At 43.5% G+C, this 20,136-nt stretch overlaps 1 long non-coding RNA gene across 4 annotated transcripts in view; it reads right to left on the bottom strand.

Annotated features, from left to right (window-relative positions):
• LOC104569723 (uncharacterized) overlaps window positions 1–19,241 on the bottom strand; it is a 107,046-nt gene extending 87,805 nt beyond the window's left edge. For 3 of the 4 annotated variants that reach the window (XR_015913089.1, XR_015913090.1, XR_015913091.1), the window contains exons 1-2: window positions 19,009–19,241; window positions 17,325–17,375 (exon numbers count right to left, since the gene is read on the bottom strand). This is a non-coding gene — a long non-coding RNA (uncharacterized LOC104569723). Of the gene's footprint in view, window positions 1–13,010; window positions 13,680–17,324; window positions 17,376–19,008 lie in introns of those variants that run through there. The other variant, XR_015913088.1, reaches the window with a different exon arrangement.
• Window positions 19,242–20,136: the final 895 nt, after the last annotated feature.

Raw genomic sequence — 20,136 nt, 5'->3', positions numbered from 1 at the left:
GTCTTCAAAGGACAATGCAAAATCTCTGGGACATAGACATTAAAAATAAATGTAATTAAAACCACTTTATTTATAAACATGTTATGTGTTCCTATAGACTATAATGTAATGATGTATAATACGATACATTTTAATTCACCTGTTCAAAGAAAAGAATAATTCAAATACTGTCTTACAGGAAATGATGAAAACGGCAAAGGCAGTACATATCTATCTATGTCAAATAAATGGAAAGAATGTGCCTATATCTAATATAATTATACCTTTGGGATCTTCAGCATAAGGCTGTGCATCTTAAACCAACCATTTTCATTTCTGATTTTTAAATTTATATTTCATGCCAATGTTTGTATTCCTATTACTCCCATGATGGTAGCTGGGCAGCAAATACTATCACAATAGGTCTCTATCATGCACGCTTCTCAAAACCAATGCACAAATGAACTATCAAGATTTATCTTTAGAAAGCATTTTATATGAAGCTTTAACTCTATGCAAAAGAGTCACCTGGAATCAAATGAGTAGATAATCATAAAAATTTAGAAATTAAAAAAGATCTAAGAGCTGATTGTAGTCAGCTCTCCTAAGCATGCAGGCTTGTAACTTACAGTGGGTTCTCTGGAGGATTCTCCACTCGAGATTTACATGAGTCAGGCAACGGAGGCACCATTATTCCCTGTGAATCTATTCCACAGTCTATCTTGTCACTAGGATTTTTTCCAGATATTCAGCCTACATGCTCTTGTGCTCATTTTCTTCTCATTTCCTAGTAAAGCATAACATCACCTCACATTACATCTTGTTTTCAGTTTTACTGACCAGGCTTTGGTTGATATTATGGAAACTTTGGACACTTAAAAAGAATGACCACTTCGGCAAGTCTTCGGTAGGCTGGATTATTCCCTACATGAACACATTTGCTTTTCATTATTATTACCAGTCATCTCAGAGAGTTTTCTCCAGCTTTCCTCCTGAATCAATCTACACATTTTCCCAGTACTATTTTTCCCTTTGAATTTCGATAGTTTGATTCCTAACAGTTTTCTGAAGTACACAGCATACATCTAGTATTGCCATGTGGAGATTATCAGTTCCTAATATGATGCCTTTACATATCCTGCGTGAAAAGATATTGCTACTTCTTTTTTAAACAAATCATATTTTAACTTTGTATCGAGTTTGCTTCCCACCTTCACCCTTAGGTCTCTTGCCATCGCATCTATTTCTGTTGAATATTTGTGCTCTATTTTTTTTCTCCCAGGAACCCATTACCTTGTTTTGTTGTTTTTTTAAATGCTGAATCTTACATTTTTATTTACAGACAATCTTGCTAATCCATCTTGATTAGCTTTATTCTTTCTCTTTTCCCACAAGTATTTACAGCCTCTCCAAATACCGTAACCTGAATTTTCATTTGCACTTTTCCAAATAATTAGTATATTCAGCAAATTATAAATTCCATATTCAGAGAACTAGCCCATACGCTTCACCAAAATCACTAAAGAGTGTGGAATTATACAAGCATTTTTGGGAAAAAAAAAGAGAGAGAGAGAGAGACATTGCTCATTTGTCAATTTATTAGAATATTAAAATTGTGTATTTTTCATTCACTTTTAGGTGAACTGCTCTTATTACACCAGAGAGTGCAAATATTCTCTGGCCTTTAACATTCCGTGTAATTTGACGGTAGCTAAAGAAAGGGTTGGGTTTTGTTTGAGGTAGCAAAAGCACAGATAAAAACATAGAAAGAATAGGTCAAAATCAGTTTTAAAACTCAGAATATACAAACTTGTAACCATTAATGAGCAATTTTAATTTGATGTATGATAGGCCCAACCGAAAGCCTCTGCTTGTTTTAGCAGTTCTTATTTATAGGAGCCATTTCATTCAAACCCGGGCAACACCTAAGGTAAGTAATGACTCTATGGAGAGCTGGGAGCTCACAGGATTGGGCTCTATGTGGGAGCAATAGCTTGTTTTGGCAGGTATTTTGGCCTACATTCCTACAGATACTTGAGGTATATTTTGCTCACAAAACACTGGTTAAACACACTGTGAATTTTTCTTAGGTCAGCATGGGATAACATTATAAGCTAAATCTACCAAATTAAACATCTGCCTTAAGCATACTATCTTATGTTTATCACACGTACAGCAAACCTGTGGGTCTGCATGCTGTGAGGTATTAGCAATATGGGCTCAAATGGCTGACTTTCATTTACATTAACTGGAATATCTTTTTTCCTTTTCCTATTTCCTATTTTCCTATATATCCTATTTGTTTCACAGATGTTGAGAGACATGAACAAAACTAATGAATATTTCTAGGCAAAATGCTTCTAAACAGTATACTTCCAAAGTGACAGAAATATTTAATTTTGTGAATGTATCTCATTTATGTTCAAAATAGAATATTTCAGTAGGAGAATTTACATGTTTCAGTCTTGCCTATCAACAGTGTTTAAAAAAAGAGTGGTATCTTTCAAATGCAGCATTTACAAGTCACCACTTGTCATTAAATGTAACTGTATGTTCAAGAGGTTTGTAATAATAGCCTTTAATTAAACTGGGGGCTGTTAGAGGGTTTCTGTTGCCCTTTGAAGTTCTTAATTATTAGTTGTATCCAGCCTTTTATGGCACACTTAAGGTTAAATTAAATAATTAAAATATACCTCCAAGAAAAATAACGAGACTTTACATGTTTTAATTAAATTTCTGATTTTCAAGGTTTTTGAAATAATAACATATGTTTGGATTTTCTTATGATGGCATACTAGAATGCTACATACATTAAACAAAAAATCGGTAGCTTTTTATGGGAATAATCGCTAAGCATGACGCATGTAAATGAGCTATTTTCTATGCATGGCTGGCAAAAGTGCTAATTAAATAGTTGGTATTCAAGGCTATGCTCGTTCATTGTTTAGTGACATACAAATCCAGCGATGTGTGCCAGCAGACATTTTAAGTTGAATGTTTTCTCCTCTACGCTCTTTGTCATGAAATGGTGGCACCATGATGAGAACACTAGTGTAAGCAAAACACTGAAATATGCTTTAATAATGTTTTAACCGTGTAGCGACACTAGTCTAGTTTTCTAATGAATTTTTAATTTCTTTCTTCTTATAAGGATGTTACGAGTTATCACTGATGCATATTAAATCATATACATGAGTCATTTTCTCACTAAATTTGCATAAAATGGCTAAATGCTAATGCACCAAATGGGGCTTACTATATATGGTACAGTAAATATGCCCTTGCAGGTTTTCTGCAATCAATCTCCTGTATTTCATTAGCAGCTAGATAAAGGTCTGTTGTGGAAAGAAAAAAAAAAAAGAAAAACCATTGTGTATACGCGGCAAAACTTACGATGCCTATGATAATTTCTACATGATGATTAGAACCTGGTCTAGAATGAGAATTTGCACGCGATTAAAAATAAGGATCCTTGACAAGTGCAGTTAAATGGTCTCTCTGAAAGCAGTCTAGTGCTGCTAATAACCACCAAGCAGTTCATTGAGACTTTTTGCATTTTGTATTAAATGCTGGGTTTAAAATACACATAGTCCATTATTCTAATTCTGCAGTGTTTTATTTATCTCTAACTCTCACTGCTGACTCTGGAGCCATGAAAATCTTGTCAGCTCCAAGCAATTTCTAAGTGTAAGTTAAAAATGCTATTTTTCTCTTGTTGTTACACACACTCACCTTCCACCCACTTCCCTTTCTGTATTCCTGCTAATAGAAATCATACATCACAAGCCATATGCATTTGAATTGCCACAATGATATCGTGGTCACAAATAAGAGTGGTATCATTAATGACAATATTATTAATACAAACAAAAATCTTGTACTTAATGAAGGAAACTTTGTTCTCCCTCTTTTTTCTTTTTTTTTAACATCTGGAACATTTTTGTACCTGGTGCAAAAAGGGCTATTTAAAAATAAATGTATGCTTTGCCCTACAGTTATTTTGAATTAGTCTTGATAAATAATTAAGTAATGCATAATATATTATTTAGATGCAATGGTCTTAAGAATTTGAGTGGTATTTCAACTACAATTATAGTAATTTATTTATCAGTGAAAAATTTACATAATCACACTTCAAAATCCAGTGGACTGGAGAGATATCAGAAAGACACCCAGGAATGTGTGTAATGACTTTGGGCATTAGAGTAACGTAATAATGTAGTGATGTGCAAGATATTATAATATCTAACATAGCTATATTTTGTGAATCATACTTTAATTATGAAACCAAAATATTATTTTCTCTTTATTTTTGAGAAGAAAACACAACTTTTAAACACAGAAGAGGATTCAAATATTTTATAGCAAATAAAATATTATTCCTATGACCATGGAAGTAAATTTAAAGAAAATTTGTAATAAAATCCTGGAGTCTCTGTTTTCAGTTATCAGAGGAAACATTGATTTTATTACCATAACATCATTAAAGGGTTACTTGATTTTGTTCAGCTATTTTAAATTTTCCTACTGGCCATGAATGGTAAAGGAAAACACAGGAAAGAACTAGAAGTTTTCAGTGTGGATAGAGTGGTGCTAGGAGTAGCTCATTCTTGTTAATCATGCTGTGGCTTTTCCCTTAGCACATGAAATGTTTCTGAAGCAAATATGGTAGGGCTCACCGTTATGAGGGAGGATAGCAAATTCATTTCATGAAAAAAAACACAAGCAACTACAGATCATAAGCTTTCAGGATGTAAACTTACACACACACGCGCGTGTACACACACACACACACCCCTATTTGCCTGCATATGCCAATTTTGTTCATATGTAAAATAAAATAGAATCTGTCATATGAATCTAATTTATGCCATTTGAGAATTATGTGCATTTAGAGGAAGATATAAAATTAATATTCATCTATTTCCACCAATATACTTATGCCTACTGGTAAAATATTGGTACCCCATAAAAACCCCGGTACTCAACTAAATAGTAACCTACATAATGTGTGCTTACATCAATTACAGCCATAGAAAATGAAGTTTTAATGGTCTGTTTTGAAGCAAATATTCAATACAGAAAAATCTATGAAAAAAATAGCTCTGGTTCCAATTCAATCCGTAGCACAATAAGGTGATTCTTTGCTATGAACTTATGGAGAATGCTAAGATGCTAAGACAATAATTAACAGTTTACGCCAAAAAGAAAAAAATAAAAAATTTATTTTCTGATATACCGTAACTGCTGCTGAGCTACACCAGTGAGGGGAAATTACTCCCATACATCCCATCCTTACTTTGCAAGTTTTCTGTTACTAACTTCAGCTTTCTCATACGGAGATATTGTGTCTTAGATTCCAATTACATTAAACTATTGTCATTATTTACATGGTAATGATATTATTTAATAACACCCCAAACTCTTGTTTCCTAAAGATAATATTCTACACTACTATGAGAGTGGAGCATTTTGCATGTTAATGCCCCTTTCAGAAACTTGACATTATTAACAGAATGCAACTTTTTTGAAAAGATGACTATAAAAAAAAAACTTTTAATTGACAGATATTTTATTTTGGAATTTAAATTATCCATACAGGTCCTTTAACAAGGGCCAAATGCCTGTGCTATTGGAGTTCAAAATTAGACTGACCAACCTTTGGCTCAAAGCACAGGACACTTATTTTTTCAAATGAAGCCTTCTTAGACTCTAAAGAAGGCAAAATACTGACCATTTTCCCATGGTCATTTATTTATGAAGTTTGTTTTGACCTAGATCCTACTTTCCATACACTGATGTGCACACTAGAGAAGCTAAAAGTAAAAGGTGGTTCCTTACCTAACTCTTTTGTACATTGCCATTTCCTTTAGTTCCTGTATCAGAGGCAGCTGGTGATCCTGCTCTCTCCCAAACCTTACTCACAATCCATGTGGTTCGCAGGACCATCAAAGCCACAGTAGTCTACAAAATGGTAAGCAAATGAAGACAACCTGGGTTCTCATCACACCGCACTTTAGCATAGATATGTAATGATCAGTGTTTAGGATGCCATCATCCTAACTTTCGAGCAACACACCTCTTTAAAAACAGCTCAAGTAATTGCAAAAGGTGGCTAAGAAAACACCTGGAGGGACAACCTTGAGCTCATCCTGAACTTGGTGCTGATTAATAATCACCATCTGGTGATTATTTCTATATTAAATACATATGTAATTACCTTTTGACCACATTTTACAAATACCTCTACTTAAGGGCATCCCAGCCACAAAAAAAAAAAAAAAAAAAAAAAAAAAAAAGACAGAGAAGGAGCCATAGAAAACAAAGCGAAAACTTTACAGAAGGGCTGGGTAGCAAAAAGTTATTTTCAAAACACTACGCCTTTCCATAACAAGCAGTGCAAGTGCCCACACTTGCGGGCAAAGTGTTCAAATCCACAAGACAGTTTAAAATAGAAGCCTAACCTCCCAGGGCAAAACCCGAGATGATGGCGACCAACTCAGGGAAGGGCCAACAGCCTTTCCACAGTACCACATCTTGCCACAAACTTGATTCAAACAAACAAACGAAAGCTCTCGTTATCACCCTATGGCAAAGCCCTCCCGCTGCGGTAAGGGCTGGGAGGCGACCGCGGCCGGCAGGTGCGCGGGGAGCTCCGAGGCCGCTCGCGCCGCACCGGGGCGGATTTGGCTCCACCTTAAAGAGCTAAAGAGTTAAGATGGTATCATTAGCTGCGCACAGCGTGATTTGCCCTAATCCTTCCTGGAACTTACAACAAGTTTAAATGTCCATGCATGATGTTATTAACTGGCATTAGCGAGGACTTAAGGCTCGGACATTTTTTTTCCTCTTTTTTACGACACTCTCCGGACAAGTTGCCACTACCGAGCCCGCGGATAGAGCCCAGGACACGGCGGGGCTGGGTGCAGCTCGCCTCGCCCCGCCCCCACCTGCGCGGCGTTGCGCGCGACCGTTAACGGCCGCTAACAGCCGCCGGGGCAGTGGCGAGGCCGCGGCGCGACGAGGCTCCGGCAGCCGCCCCTCCCGCCCCGCGCATGGCGATAGTGACACGATGACAAACCAGCGGCAATAATAACTCAATTACTCTGCAACGTGATATCGGCTGGGAGGGGCCGCTGCGCTCCCGTACGTGACTTGCACGAGGCGGCGGCACAAGTGGCTGCCTCTTGGTGTAGGGGAAGCACTAATTAATAATAATCACCAACAACAATTAATAGCTGTCATTAATAACGCAGGCTCGGGGGCGGCCCAGCAACCGGGGAAAGGAAACCAATGATTAATGGCAGCAGGAGCGCAAGTGGACAAGCAGGAGCGCGCAGGCCAAACGTGCGCGCGCCGCCGCCGCGCGTGAAGCTGTGGCGGGAAGCGGCTCGGCGGCAGCGGGCCGGGGCAGCCGGGCTCCCCGCGGCGGCGCAGGTCCCGCGGGGCCGGGCCGGGCCGGGCCGGGCCGGGCGCGGCGCAGCCCCGAGCGCCTCGGCGCCGTCAGGCCCCGCCGCGGCAGCCAGTCTCCCGGGAAACACCAATCAGCGCCCGGGCGCGGGTGGCGCGCGCCGCGGCGCGCGGGGACGGGAGGAGGAGCAGGGCCGAGGGGCGGGGCTCGGGCCGCGCCCGCCGCGCACCAACGGCCGCTCCCGGCGGCCCCCGCGGCGGCCGCCCGCCATGTCGGCGGGGCAGCGGGCTCGCTGCGCCGCGGAGCCGTCGGGAGCGGGGAGAGGCGCCGGCCGGGAGGCTCCGGCCCCTCGAGGGGACCCCCACGGCAGCGCCGCACGCGGCCCAGCGCAGGGGGGTTCTGCCTGTGGGGCCCGGGGCACCGCCGCCTCCTCCCCGGCCCGGCGTGCGCACCCGCTGTAAACAATAGCTTGGGGAAGGCGCCTGAGCCGTTCACCCCGACCATTCGAACCTTAATCATAGATTTTTCCAATTAGCGCTGTCAGATATGATGCAAGATCAAGACCCAAATTAAGGAAGACTGATGATAGTTGTCCCCTGTCCTTCAGATACAAGAGCAAATCACGCTGTCCTCAACAGAAACAGGAGTGGGCAACCATGAGCACCGGCCTTCTTTCAGTGGCAATTCTGGGGCACAACTGCAAGGTTTGTCTCATGAGTAGCTTAGCCCCAGTCACTGTAATCGGGGGAAATCGCATCTGTTGTAATGACACAGGAACACCCCGCTTTCCCTTTCCTTTCCTTTACTCTGTGTGTACATACAAATGTGCTGGACAACAGACTGGTGTGAGACCCAGTCCTGCTTCCGGTGAATCCAATAGCCGGTTCATCCCTATTTGACTTGTGGTCCTTGCAGGAAATGTTCGCTTTACATCACACATCACAAAGGTATACATAGGTAAAGAAGATGAGTGACGGCTCCAAGAAGAACAAAACAGCTTATTGTTGATGGGCAATTGCAGAGCCAAAAGGCCTCTTTTCTCCTTTCCCATTCATTCCCAGAAGCCCCATAAAAATGCACTAATTTTTATATCATGCATTTGCCATTTAGTTCGGAGATTTAATTGTCAAAGTCGGACGTTTTCTTCTAAATTAAAATAATTGAGGAGGTATGGCGTAATTAATGTGCTCACCCCAGGGTGTGCGATCTACGAAAGTGGTGCACGTTTTAAAAGTCTAAATGGACTTTTTCATCATGTCTCTGGGACTGCTGCTTCCCCCTCCCTTTTTGGAGTTGGTCAGCAGAAATGAGAAAGCAACTTTTCATTCGCACAGGAAAGGCCAGAGCAGCTCTCACAGACAGCACCCTCTTGAGCCCCTCATAAAATGAATATTTCACAACATCTATTTTAATTGAGGCAGAAATAATGAATTTATGCTATGTTAATGTGTATTAATGGCAACTTTAGGAAGGGGTAGATATGCTCATGAATATGCCCATTCATACAGCCAGCCCTTTCTGGGCGGGTAAATACAGTTTCCCTGCTGCCATGTTATGTACAATGCCCAGCTTTTGTTGCTGGCCGTGCAGCAGCCCCGCCAGCACCGGCGCTTGCGGAAGGTTGACAGAGTTCTGACTCTTGTCTCTACCTGGCATGAATGGCATGGAGATGTGCCCCTCTGTGTGTCATTCTGCTCTTAGAGCCTTGGGCCTGAGGGCCTCTAGTTGAAATTGTTGTTCTTAACCTGTAATTCACTGCATGAGGAAGTAAGAGAAATGCAACTTTCCGAGCACTAACTTTTCCCAAGCCATTCTGAGCGTACTCTCCGTCAGCTTTACACAATAGGATTGCGAATGTCAAACGCTACAGATAATGTTCCTGCTTAGAAATGTACTGGGTTGCAGGGCTGACACAGATGTATTATTCAGCAAAAGTGTAGTTACTCATTGTTTTGCGGTTTTATGCTAAGAACTGTGTGACATTTTATGAAACACTAACAAAATCGCAGTCAATTAGATTTAAAGCAGAGACTTTCCAATAAAACATATATAACTAACTCCTTGTAATGTCTTTGAACTGTTTCTTTTCCCCAGTCTGCATTGTGTACACTGCCAATTGATATATGAATGCTAAACAGAGGACTAAACTGAATAGCTCTTATAATGGAAACTACTATCAAGCAGAGAAAGAAAAAGTACAATAAAAACTCAGAGAACTGGAAACAATTCTTCTGGTATCTGGGTCTACACTGAGATGCACTGAAGGGCTTCTGCAGCACCTGGAAAAGCAGATTTCGCCAGTAGATTTTGTTTACCAACTTCAGCCTTATTTCCCCTGAATGTTCAAGGAAAAGCTTAGACTCAGCTCAGAAGCAGCAACCCATGTAACGTAGAGTACGCTTATTAATGCTTCAGCCTCCCAACTCAGAGGGTTGCAAGAGTTGCCAAACTCAAGCTTGTTTACACAGTATGTTTTCTTAATTACATAAGAAACAGTGGTATAACTTGAACTTCTCAGGCAATGATTAGCCAGCTCTGCACACTGAATTCAAGTTCCCATAAGTAAAATTAAAATGTTTATCTGCCTAAAATAACTTGTAAATGAACTCATTTTTCTCTGCTTCTTTTTTGTATTTTGTGCATTGTAGACCCTAGCAATGATATTAGTTCTAGTGTGGGAAAATATTATAATTGAGATCTGGTAAGTTATTTGCAGACTTCAAGTTTTTCTTTACACTGTGCTGACATTTAGTACAGCCCCGGTGAGGAAAACAATACTGCCATTCATGGCTCTAGACGTAGATTTCAATCGACTTAAGCGGGCACAATGAAACTTGGTCATTCACTGGTTACCCATATTGTGTTCTCAAATTTTCTCTCAGCAAAAGTATAATGACTCAGTATTGTATGGTTGCATAGACAAGGGCTCAGAACAAGAGACACTAGTTTTGTCTGACGGTGTGAGAAAGTCGTGAAGGGATCTTTTCTTCCAGATGGTGTTAAATTCAGCTGCCTTTTTAACATTGGCCTTGCACAGCAATCTGCTGCTCCCTTTTCACAAAGCAGCAGCCTGGGTTCCTGCTAGTTAACATGCATACTCACGCAACCTGCAACTTCACTCCAACTGTTTTACAATGCAGTGGTATGCTAAATAAACTTGATCTGGCTTCTCCCAGTGCTAAAACCAGCCTTCAAATAACTGCTCAACTGATATTTACCCTTATTTTAACGCCAAGCCGCACATATATGTATATACATTCAGACAGTTCTATGAAACGTTATAGATAAATAATTTTATACAGCATTATTTGTTATGTGAGTCCCTTAAAGCATAAGCTTGGAGGGCACGCAGGCACATCTCAGCATGCTCTCTTTTTGCAGGTTAGATGTGCAGGATAAAAGGGGGAAGGAATGGGACATTTCGCCTCGAAGTGGTGAAGGAGTAACAGTAATAATTGATAATGATAAAAAAATAACATCCAAATGCACTTTATTGATTGATCGTCAGGTAACATTAAAAGGGTACAAAACAATTTAATATGACAGTGGCTAACACACGGTTATAATACTGATATTTTCCTCGGGTGTTTTCCTTAACAAATTTACATAAAAGACCAAGACGCCAAGCAAAAGCTTAAGTAAATTCACCCATTGAATGCCTAAGTAAACAATAGGTTTCCCTCGAAAACAGCTTATTGCCTTAATTGAGGCGCTCCAAGAGAGAAAACCACGCACTTTGTAATGTAAATGTTAATTGTAGTAGACAATGGCCCTAGGTAAATAGCACCCCTGGACACGCCGTGAGTGAAAGGCGCTCGGGCGCGCCACAAAGGGGCCGCGCGCGCAAACAGGCCCTGCCGTGTGAATAAACAAGGGGCTTCTCGTCGGCCTCTACAGTAGTAAAACTTCGGCACGTGGACGGCAGCCAAAGTGGGAATTTATGTAAATACAGCCCGGCTGGAGCGCGGGCACCACGGAAGCGCCTCGGGCTGCAGAGGCCGGGTAATGTTTTGCGGCTACGCGAGGGCCGTGTTACTTAGGAGGGAAATTCTGTCTTTTAAACGAGGCAGGCGCTCGTGCTGCTTCTCGGTCCCGTTCGCTGTCCCTCTCCTCTCCCTGGTGTGAGGGGTGCCTGGCGTGAGAGCAGCTGCGGCCGCTGCACCCCTGAGAGGACTTTCTGCCCGCCTCCCAATTAAAAGAAAAAAATAATCGGAAAACGTGGAAAAGAGCCGGTGCGGGGGCAGCCTGTTTACTGAGCGCGGCAGCCGGTCGCCCTCCTGCCCGAGCTGCTCGCGGAGCGGCGCGGAGCGGAGCGGGGCAGCCGGGGCGGCCGCGCGAGCGCCCGGCTCGCGGCGGGAGCGCGCAGATGGCGCGGCCTGGGAGATGCCTCCACTCGGGGAGGCGCCGGAGCGGGGCCGGCGCGCAGCGCTCGCTCTTGTTGTCCTGCCGCAGCCCCCAGCAGCGCTGTCTGTCACGGGCCGCCGGGGCCCGGCGCTGCCACTTGCCCCGAGCGTGGGAATGGGAGCGCCCAGCCGTTCACATCTCCTGCGCGCCCGTTAACGGAATCAATTAGGCAGGACAGAGCCGGCGCTCCCCGCCCCCTCCCCGGTTTTGTCAGGTCTATATACGTCCTAATTATTTCGGTTTGGGATGCCAGCGCTGTTTCCCGGATAGATCTGATCATCCTTAAACAAAAAGAGAGGAGGCGCACACGTGGGTTTGGGAGTAAATGTCACTTTCATTTCCAATGCTAGGCGCAGAGTAAGACACAGAACATTTTTTAACACTTTGACAAGGGGGGAGGCGATCTCGTCTCCATCATGTCTTTCTGCTTCAGTAGCTTCCTCAAGGAAACCCTCTTGGAACAGAGAAGCATCTGTGCTCGCGTTTTGAATAGAAGAATAAAAATCAGCCATCACTTTTCTCATCTTTGTGCAGCTCCACCGAGTTCTCAGCACATATAAATTATTAAGCTTGCCTACACCTCGGTGTAAACTTTTTTTTTTTGAAAGCCTGGCTTCATATTATTTGAAATAACCCCCCAATTCTTTGTCTAAGATGCACGCAGATTTTTTTTTCAGTTCAATCCACACTGCATCATCGTCACCACACCACCATCATCTTCATCAACATCACTACTGCCTTTATTTTTAAGGCCATTTCAATGCAATGAACCATTCTGCGAAATGAAGCTCAGCATTTTTCAAAGCAGCTCGCTAAAAAACAAAATCGCCTCAGCCCAGTTAGCAATGACCTGGTCTGGGTTTCTCTTTATTTGTTTATTTAACAGCAGTAGTTGCACACGCATTGTTTACCATCAACACCATCTCCTCCTCGCAGCATTTAGCTACCAAATTAACTATGGCATCTGCCAACTCCGCGTTTTGGAATAAGAACGCCATTTAATTTCCTGCACTCCCACCTTTAGCTGTAAAAACGTTAGATTCAATAAGCATTCCTGACCTTTCTTGGCTTTTACTGTCTCTCGCAGTGGTCTTTCATTTTCACACGCTGCACGATGATCTTGAAGGAGTTTTTACTTTCGGTTATCTAGCTTTATGAAGACCAAAACACTCATACAGCTAGATAACCAAAGATAACAACTCGCTTCCCTCAAAGCTTTTATTATTATTATTATTATTTTCCTTGCTAGAATCCAGATTCTTTCTGACAAACAGGCGTGTTGCTTCCTCCAAGAGTACTAGTGCTGCTTTAAAATATTCATCCTTTTATGCAATTGTGACCTGGTTTGTGTGTGTATATGGCTGTGCAGCTAATAACATCCAAAAGGGAGCTGTTGCCTTCAAAGTTTATTCCGAACTTTTTCTCCTTCAGCCAGTAATTTCCGGCAGCGAGAGCCAACAATTCATCTGTTAATATCAGAAAACAAAACCAGCTATTAAGGTGCACCAAGCTGTGTTAAGACCGAGCAGCATCCATCCCTTCACAGGCCTCTATTTGCATTGTAAATTGCTTCGTTCTCACGAAAGACTCTTTAGCCTCTATAAAGACGTAAAGCCATCGGCAATTTCCAGCGCGGTGCAAGGAAGCAAAAAAAAAAAAAAAAAATCCCATTTCAGCCGAAAGTGACAGGATGATTCGAGGATCCAGCTCCCGATCGCTTTAGATTATGCACGGCATAGAGCTTTTTTACCAAATGGTGGCAGCTTGATTGCAAATATCTCGCGCGTGTGTGTGTTTTGGGGGGGAAGATCCTCGATTTCTCAGGGCTCCTAGAGCTGGGGAGAAGAAGAAGACGCGGTCTCGCTGGCTTGCTGCTGCCCCCGGTCTGAAAGAAGGAGAAAAGGGCCATCATTGGAGGGCTTTCAGTGCCAAAATGCGGACCAGCCCGTCGAGGTCAGAGGTCCTGGACCGCGGCGCAGCAAGGTAATGATGATGTCATGAGAAACCGCAAGCGCCCCGCTATTGATATGCATGAGCAGCAGCGAGACGCGGCCGCGCCGGGCCGGGCCGGGCCGAGCCGGGCCGCGCCGCGCCGGCCGCCTCCATCCGCTGGCGCGCGGGCGCCGCGGCCGCGTCCTCCCGCCGCCCGGTTACCTTCCTGCGCGCCGGCGGAGGCAGCCGCTCCCGCCCGCCGCGCTGCCCGCGGAGCCGCCGCCCGGCTCCTGCCTCGCGCGGGGCCTGCCGCCCGCGCCGGCGGCCGCGGCACGCAGTGAGTCGATGTGTAATTACAGTGACAATTTGCGCTGCTCGGGGCTCTTTTAATGGCTTCGCAGCTCAGGCGTGTTTTGTATCTCTAGTGCTTTGCAGGTATTTACACCAGGGCGAGCGTGCAACGCGTTTCCCTCGCTCTGGGTAGCGGCAGTGCTGCGCGCAGCAGCTCCAGCTCGGCTCCAGTGGGTTTTACAGCATCTACCCTCGTCTTCTCCCCATCTTCTCCCTCCCAATGTGTGTCTGTGTGTGCGTGTATGTGTGTGTGCACGCTAGAATGCAACACAGGTGAACACTGCAGCATGCTCATCTAAGGCTACCTGTCATTCGGCGAAATGCCTTAATAAAATGCTGATTTACTGTTTATTTTTATTAACCTCGCAGTGCTGCCGAGAAAAACTGCATGCGCACATTACTCGGGGAACGGAGGAAGGCAAGTCCTCCTAAACTGCCAGCATGCGCTATGGGCAGTTTTAGGGTTTAAGCCTCTCAGGTCCCCTCCCCCACCCCCCAAAAAAGAAAATACTTTGAATTATTTAACAGTATAATTTGTATAGAATTTTTCTAAGTCTAAAGTGCAAACACTAAAGGTCTCTCGAGTATATGTGATGCAATGAATCTCCTGACTGAGATATACAATATTTACTGTTGATATTAATAAACGCACTCCAACTGCTTCAATATGCTATGGCTGCTAGAAGACACACATTGAAAGATTCAGCACAGACCCGGAATATGGACTGCTCTGCACTTCTGAGGGAATTATGACTTGCAATTCATGCTGCTACTGTTCTTTAAGGTATAACATAAAACAAAACAGACTGTGCTTTATGTTCCCATGCAGTTACAGGGAGCACATCACCCTGCATCTATTTAAATAGATCTGTTTGTAAATTAACCTATGTTTACATATTTTGCTATTTCAGGGGGAAAATACTTAAATGCATGGAGTTATATGAAGCTGTTGATCCTTTAGGATGGCTAGATGCCTGCTTGTATATTGCAGCATATGTATACTTAAATGTACATAGAGGAACCATATATACACATGTAGGTCTATGTGCATGACTGAGTGTGTATGTATTTGTGTGCACCTAGGTATATATACGTAGGTGGTTACACTGCAAAATTGTAACTAAATAAACCATTCCATTTTTTTTCCTCATAGATTAATATTCCAAAAGCCTCAAAATGGGAAGGCAGTATCATTTGTCAGACAGGGCCCAGAGTTAATACAGCCACCAAGAAGTAACACATATACATTACTAAAGTGCCAAGCCTAAACTCAGTAGTGGTACTGCTAATAAGGCCATTCATTTGTGCTTTCAAATTTTCAGCCTCTGAAACGGAGCACAATTTTTTTATTTTATTTTAGTACTTTTTAGTATTTTTTATTTTATTTTAGTATCAGCGGCTTGATAGAGGGAAACACTGCAATTTGCCACCCATGCTCTGTGTATAGAAGTGGTATATGCTAATTGTGCCAACACTCTTTGCAGATTACACCTAGCCTGGCATAAACTGGTTAGATTTCTTACAATGCTGTGTTATTAGCTGCTGTGCTTCCTCATTACCTCTCAGGCCACTCAGACACAACAGGGAGGGCTGACTGGGATGTCTGATATATCTAAAGGCACATGATCATGCTGATATTATGTAAAATTCTAATGAGCTTTCCCGAATTGGCAGATAGACAGAAAGATGCTTTTCTTGCGATAGCTAGAGGCATCAGTATTAGTGATCAGGCATGTGTTACATATAACAGGTTTGCGAGCTTATGCATTAAATTCTTTCAGTCAGAGGCATGAAAATTCACGTTCTCCTTGTATACATGTGTGTGTACATCTATGGTTACACAGATACACACATATATTATGCATATTAACATGGACACATATGTACACATTAATACATGCATGTAAAACATGTCGCAATGTCACAGGGCTTTCAGTTAAATGCAAGGCATTTCTTTGTAAATCATTTTGTTTCAAAGATGCAAAATATACCTTTAAAAGATCAGGTTCTGCTTCAAGGCCACCTCACTCACGCACTGACTTAAGAGGTAACTGCAATACACCTGCCACGTTTTGGACATTAATCACTGGAGCCTCACTAAGCCAAAATAGGCAACATGACAATTATAACGTAGCTGTTCATTAGCCATATTAGCAATTAATGTTTCTACCTCTCAGTCATCTAGCAAGGCCTCAAAATCTATCGGTGTCCAGTAAGACTGCACAAAAAACATTTGCCTAGGCTGAATAGTACAAAAAAAAAAAAAAAGTGTACAGATTTGTTAATATACATTTCCAGAACGCAGGGTGGTCTAGTGTGTGAAAATTTAGAACAATGTGTAATTCTGAAATTATCATCAGAAACCTAATCCAAAATGTCAGAACTAACTGCTAATACTACACACACACTGCCCTACCCCGAGTTTACATAATTGTATAAAACTTAAGTATTCCAAAATCACTTTACAAATGATCTGTATATTGTTGGAGACCGAATGCAAACATATACTGTTTCTCCCTACCTCCCTTATAAATTCCCATTAATGGCCTGCAGATTAGTATGCGATTGCCATGCTTGTTTTCTAATCTTTTTATAGGTCTCCAGATGGCCGTGACGTAAAGAAGAAACATCCTGCGTGAATTTCTTAGGAATAAACAGTCTCTATATGCTTTAAAGAGAAATGCTTATGAATCTCTAATTATTGCAATCAGAGCCTTGCTCTAATGCCCGTACCCCCACCTTCTGTATGGAGTACACAGAGGAACCCTACTTAAACTGCTCTGAACTACGTAAGGAGGGAAAAACGTTCCAGGACTCCTCTTTCCATACTAATTAGTATATAATTCACATAAATATAAACCAGAGCATGCGAGTACAACCCAGGCCAGCATTTCCTGCATGATATCCCTTTCCTTTCAGCCAGGTAAGGCACTTGACTGGCTTGCCTCTTAATGAAGGTTTTATCCTTTCTTTTGTGACCATGATTTCATTTTACAGGCAAGTGCAGACTGCATTTCTGTAATGTTGAGCACATAGTATGCAGAGAGGGAATCTAATACAAATCCGAATTACAAAATAAGAAAAGGCAGTCTATCAAGAATTCAAATTCTTGAAAAAATATAAAAGAACCCCGAACGCTCAGTAATTATACATAGAAACACTGCGTGCTGCTAAAGAACACATATTCCTTTTTTTTGCAATATATTCTCTATTGTCTGACTTTGATTGAAAGAAAAATAAAATTTACCGTTTCTTGTCATGACTGTCTCTTTCTGTGGCCTTTCTGCGTTGTCTAAATCTGAAAAATACCCACAAAAAAGCAAAGGATCATAATTTAAACACTTTCAGCGTTGATTCTCATTCATGAAATGTATGTGAATAGACAAGCATATGTGTGTTCAGAAGGCGCAGTATATATCAACATTTGAGAATATTAAACAAATGACCAAAACGCTTGGCTCTCTATTAAACAGGGAAATAACTAGCCACATTTCCTGCAGATGATCTAATGTGACACAAAACAGATATGACTAATGTACTCCGGTATCTGCAGGGTTAAATGTAGTAATTAATATTTACAGGAAATAATAAGAACGATAGAAAACTAGTTCCAAAATTATTTGTTGGGGGAGCTATGCTAAAGAAGATTAATATTTGGGGCTGCTGAGCAGAGGCGGTGAAAACTACAGAGGCAGCTGCAATATTTGCATACTACAAGCTGCCAGTTACTTAATAAAGGATGGAGGCTCCACCTAGCCTCCAGTTCCAAACATGCAAAACACATTAAGCCAGTATTTCCCCGCTACAATTTCCAGGTCTTTCAGGTCACTGCTGTCCTGAAATCAAGATCATGAGGAAGGCAGGCTCTGTATTTACAGAACTAATATCGTATAAATAGTTGGCCATGTAAATAAATATAACTTAATCTACTCACTTTCATTGCATCATATCGATTACATCAGCCTTAGTTTAATAGCAGATTATTTCCCACAAAGCAATAACGGTTTTTTTTTTTTTTTTAAGATAAGCAACGTCGTCTCCTTCAAGACTGTGGGAGTGGAGCAGAGTTTTTCCCTCGTGCAGAGGGATGCTGCTCGCCTGGCCGGTGGGCGGTGGGGGACTAAAACAGAACCCCTCTTGCATAAGTCTCTCGCCTGCCCGGACACCCGCCGCCTGCCGCCCGCGCCGGGCCGGGCCGCGGCAGCTGCCGGGGCGCAGCGGGAGCCCCAGCGCAGCGCGGTGCCCTGCGCGGCCGCGGAGCGCGGCACGGGAACGAGACGGGGCCAGACGCGCCACAGCTGCCCCGCCGGCCCCGCCGAGCGCCGTAATTACAGCAGCATCAAACATTGATGACCCCCGCGCAAAGGGACGAGCACCGCGGCCAGCCTGCGCTGTGGACTGCCCAGGAAGTGATGGCTGCTGCCTCCAAGTGACCCACAAGCACGAAGGCAGCTGCGTTCGGTAACTACGGCGACCTGGCTCTAACACGTTGCTCTTTTTTTCTCAAAAAAACCCAACAACAACAACAAAAAAACCCCCACACCTCTGAAATGTGGAATGAGCAGGAGGTAGCTCCCAAATGTCCATTTTAGGCATTATTATGGACTGGCCCTGTGTCGATACCGCCTCGGAGGATGCCCTGGCATCGCTCGGAAGCTGCCTGCCAGCGCGCGCGGAAGCTACTTGTGCGCCGCCAAACTGCTCGATAATTAGCAGCTCTCGCCCCCAACCAGGCGCAAGACCAACAGGTTCAGCCTGAGCCGCACAAAATCAGTTAACTCCTCAGATTCTGGCTTTTAATGGAATGTCGCTCGCGGGCTCCGGTAGAAGGCGCGAGAGCCCCGCCGAGACAACCTGTTCTGCGGGCCCCGCGCTGAGCTCCCCGCGCCGGGCCGCGGGCAGCAGCCTCTGGGCACCCCCGCGATACTTACATTGCTGCTGCTCCTGGGGGAGAGGCTCACCCCAGAGCCAGGCGGCGAGAGGAGTCTCCGGTGCAAAACAAAGATCCCACGGGCGAGCCCCTAGCGCGCGGAGAGCGGCTCTTCCGGGCGCCAGAAATTCGCAGCTCTATTTGAAAGTGCCGCTTAGTTCCACGGTGTAATTCTTGCACGCTTAGTTCTGAAGGATTGCAAGCTTCCATCCAGGAAAGAAAAGAAAAAAAAGAAAGAAAGAGAAGGGGAAAAAAAAGGGGGAAAGAAATGCAAAAAGTGTTTTTTTTTTCTTTTTTTTTTTCCATATTGCTTCCTAAGCCCCAGAGTAGAAAGTGAAGTGTTGTATGTGAGGCTCTGCAAGTTTTTTGGGGGGGTTGGCCAAGGTCTAGTCCAGCCCTCTCTGCTGAGGAGGACGTGCTCTGAAATTCAACCAATTTCCCCAACGCTTTTGTTGCTGATGAACTGAAGCCCTATTGTTCATCCATTGCCACGGTCTTTTTCAGTTCCTACTATACGTTATGCGTTGCCAGAGATAATGAATTTGCACCAAAACCTCTCATAGTCCCATTCTGACAGACGGAACAAATTAGAAATGTCTAATCTAAAGAAGAGCAATGGCTACATTTTCCTAGAGAAGAAGGAGCGCGTACTTTTTTTTTCCCCTTAACTTAAAAAATGCACGAAAGGTCGCGTTCTCTAAGGTATTTTTTTCCAGCTAACTTCTGAAGAGCAGTTTCTTCCGAGTCCTGTTTTGGGGAGACACTGCCATTTTGTGTAACTTTTGTCAAAATCGGTCAAGTAGCCAACAGCAGCAGTGATAACAAGGCTAACAAAAAGCGTCTCTTCCAATTTCTGTTATCATGCAAACTTGTAGCGTGACCTCTCGCCAACACAGCGATGGCTGGAAGGAGGCTTTCGAAAAGCTTTGCCGTTCCCTCCCTCCCCCCCTTTTTCCCCCGCACTCATTCAAGGCTCCAGGTCGGAAGGCAGTGGCACAGACCCAACGGGAACCGGGCAGCGCCTTTCAGGGCGCGCCAGGCGGGCGCGGGCGCGGATCGCGGTGCGGCGGGAGAAGTTTGGGTGTGTGTCTGAGCGCGGGAGGCGCGCGGGGAGCGAGGCAGGAGGAGG

Source organism: Tinamus guttatus, unplaced genomic scaffold (genome assembly GCF_059628265.1).
Source record: "Tinamus guttatus ecotype Peru unplaced genomic scaffold, ASM5962826v1 Tinamus_guttatus_pri_ptg000069l, whole genome shotgun sequence".
Taxonomy (NCBI): domain Eukaryota; kingdom Metazoa; phylum Chordata; class Aves; order Tinamiformes; family Tinamidae; genus Tinamus; species Tinamus guttatus.
This window is presented reverse-complemented; position numbering and strand designations above follow the sequence as displayed.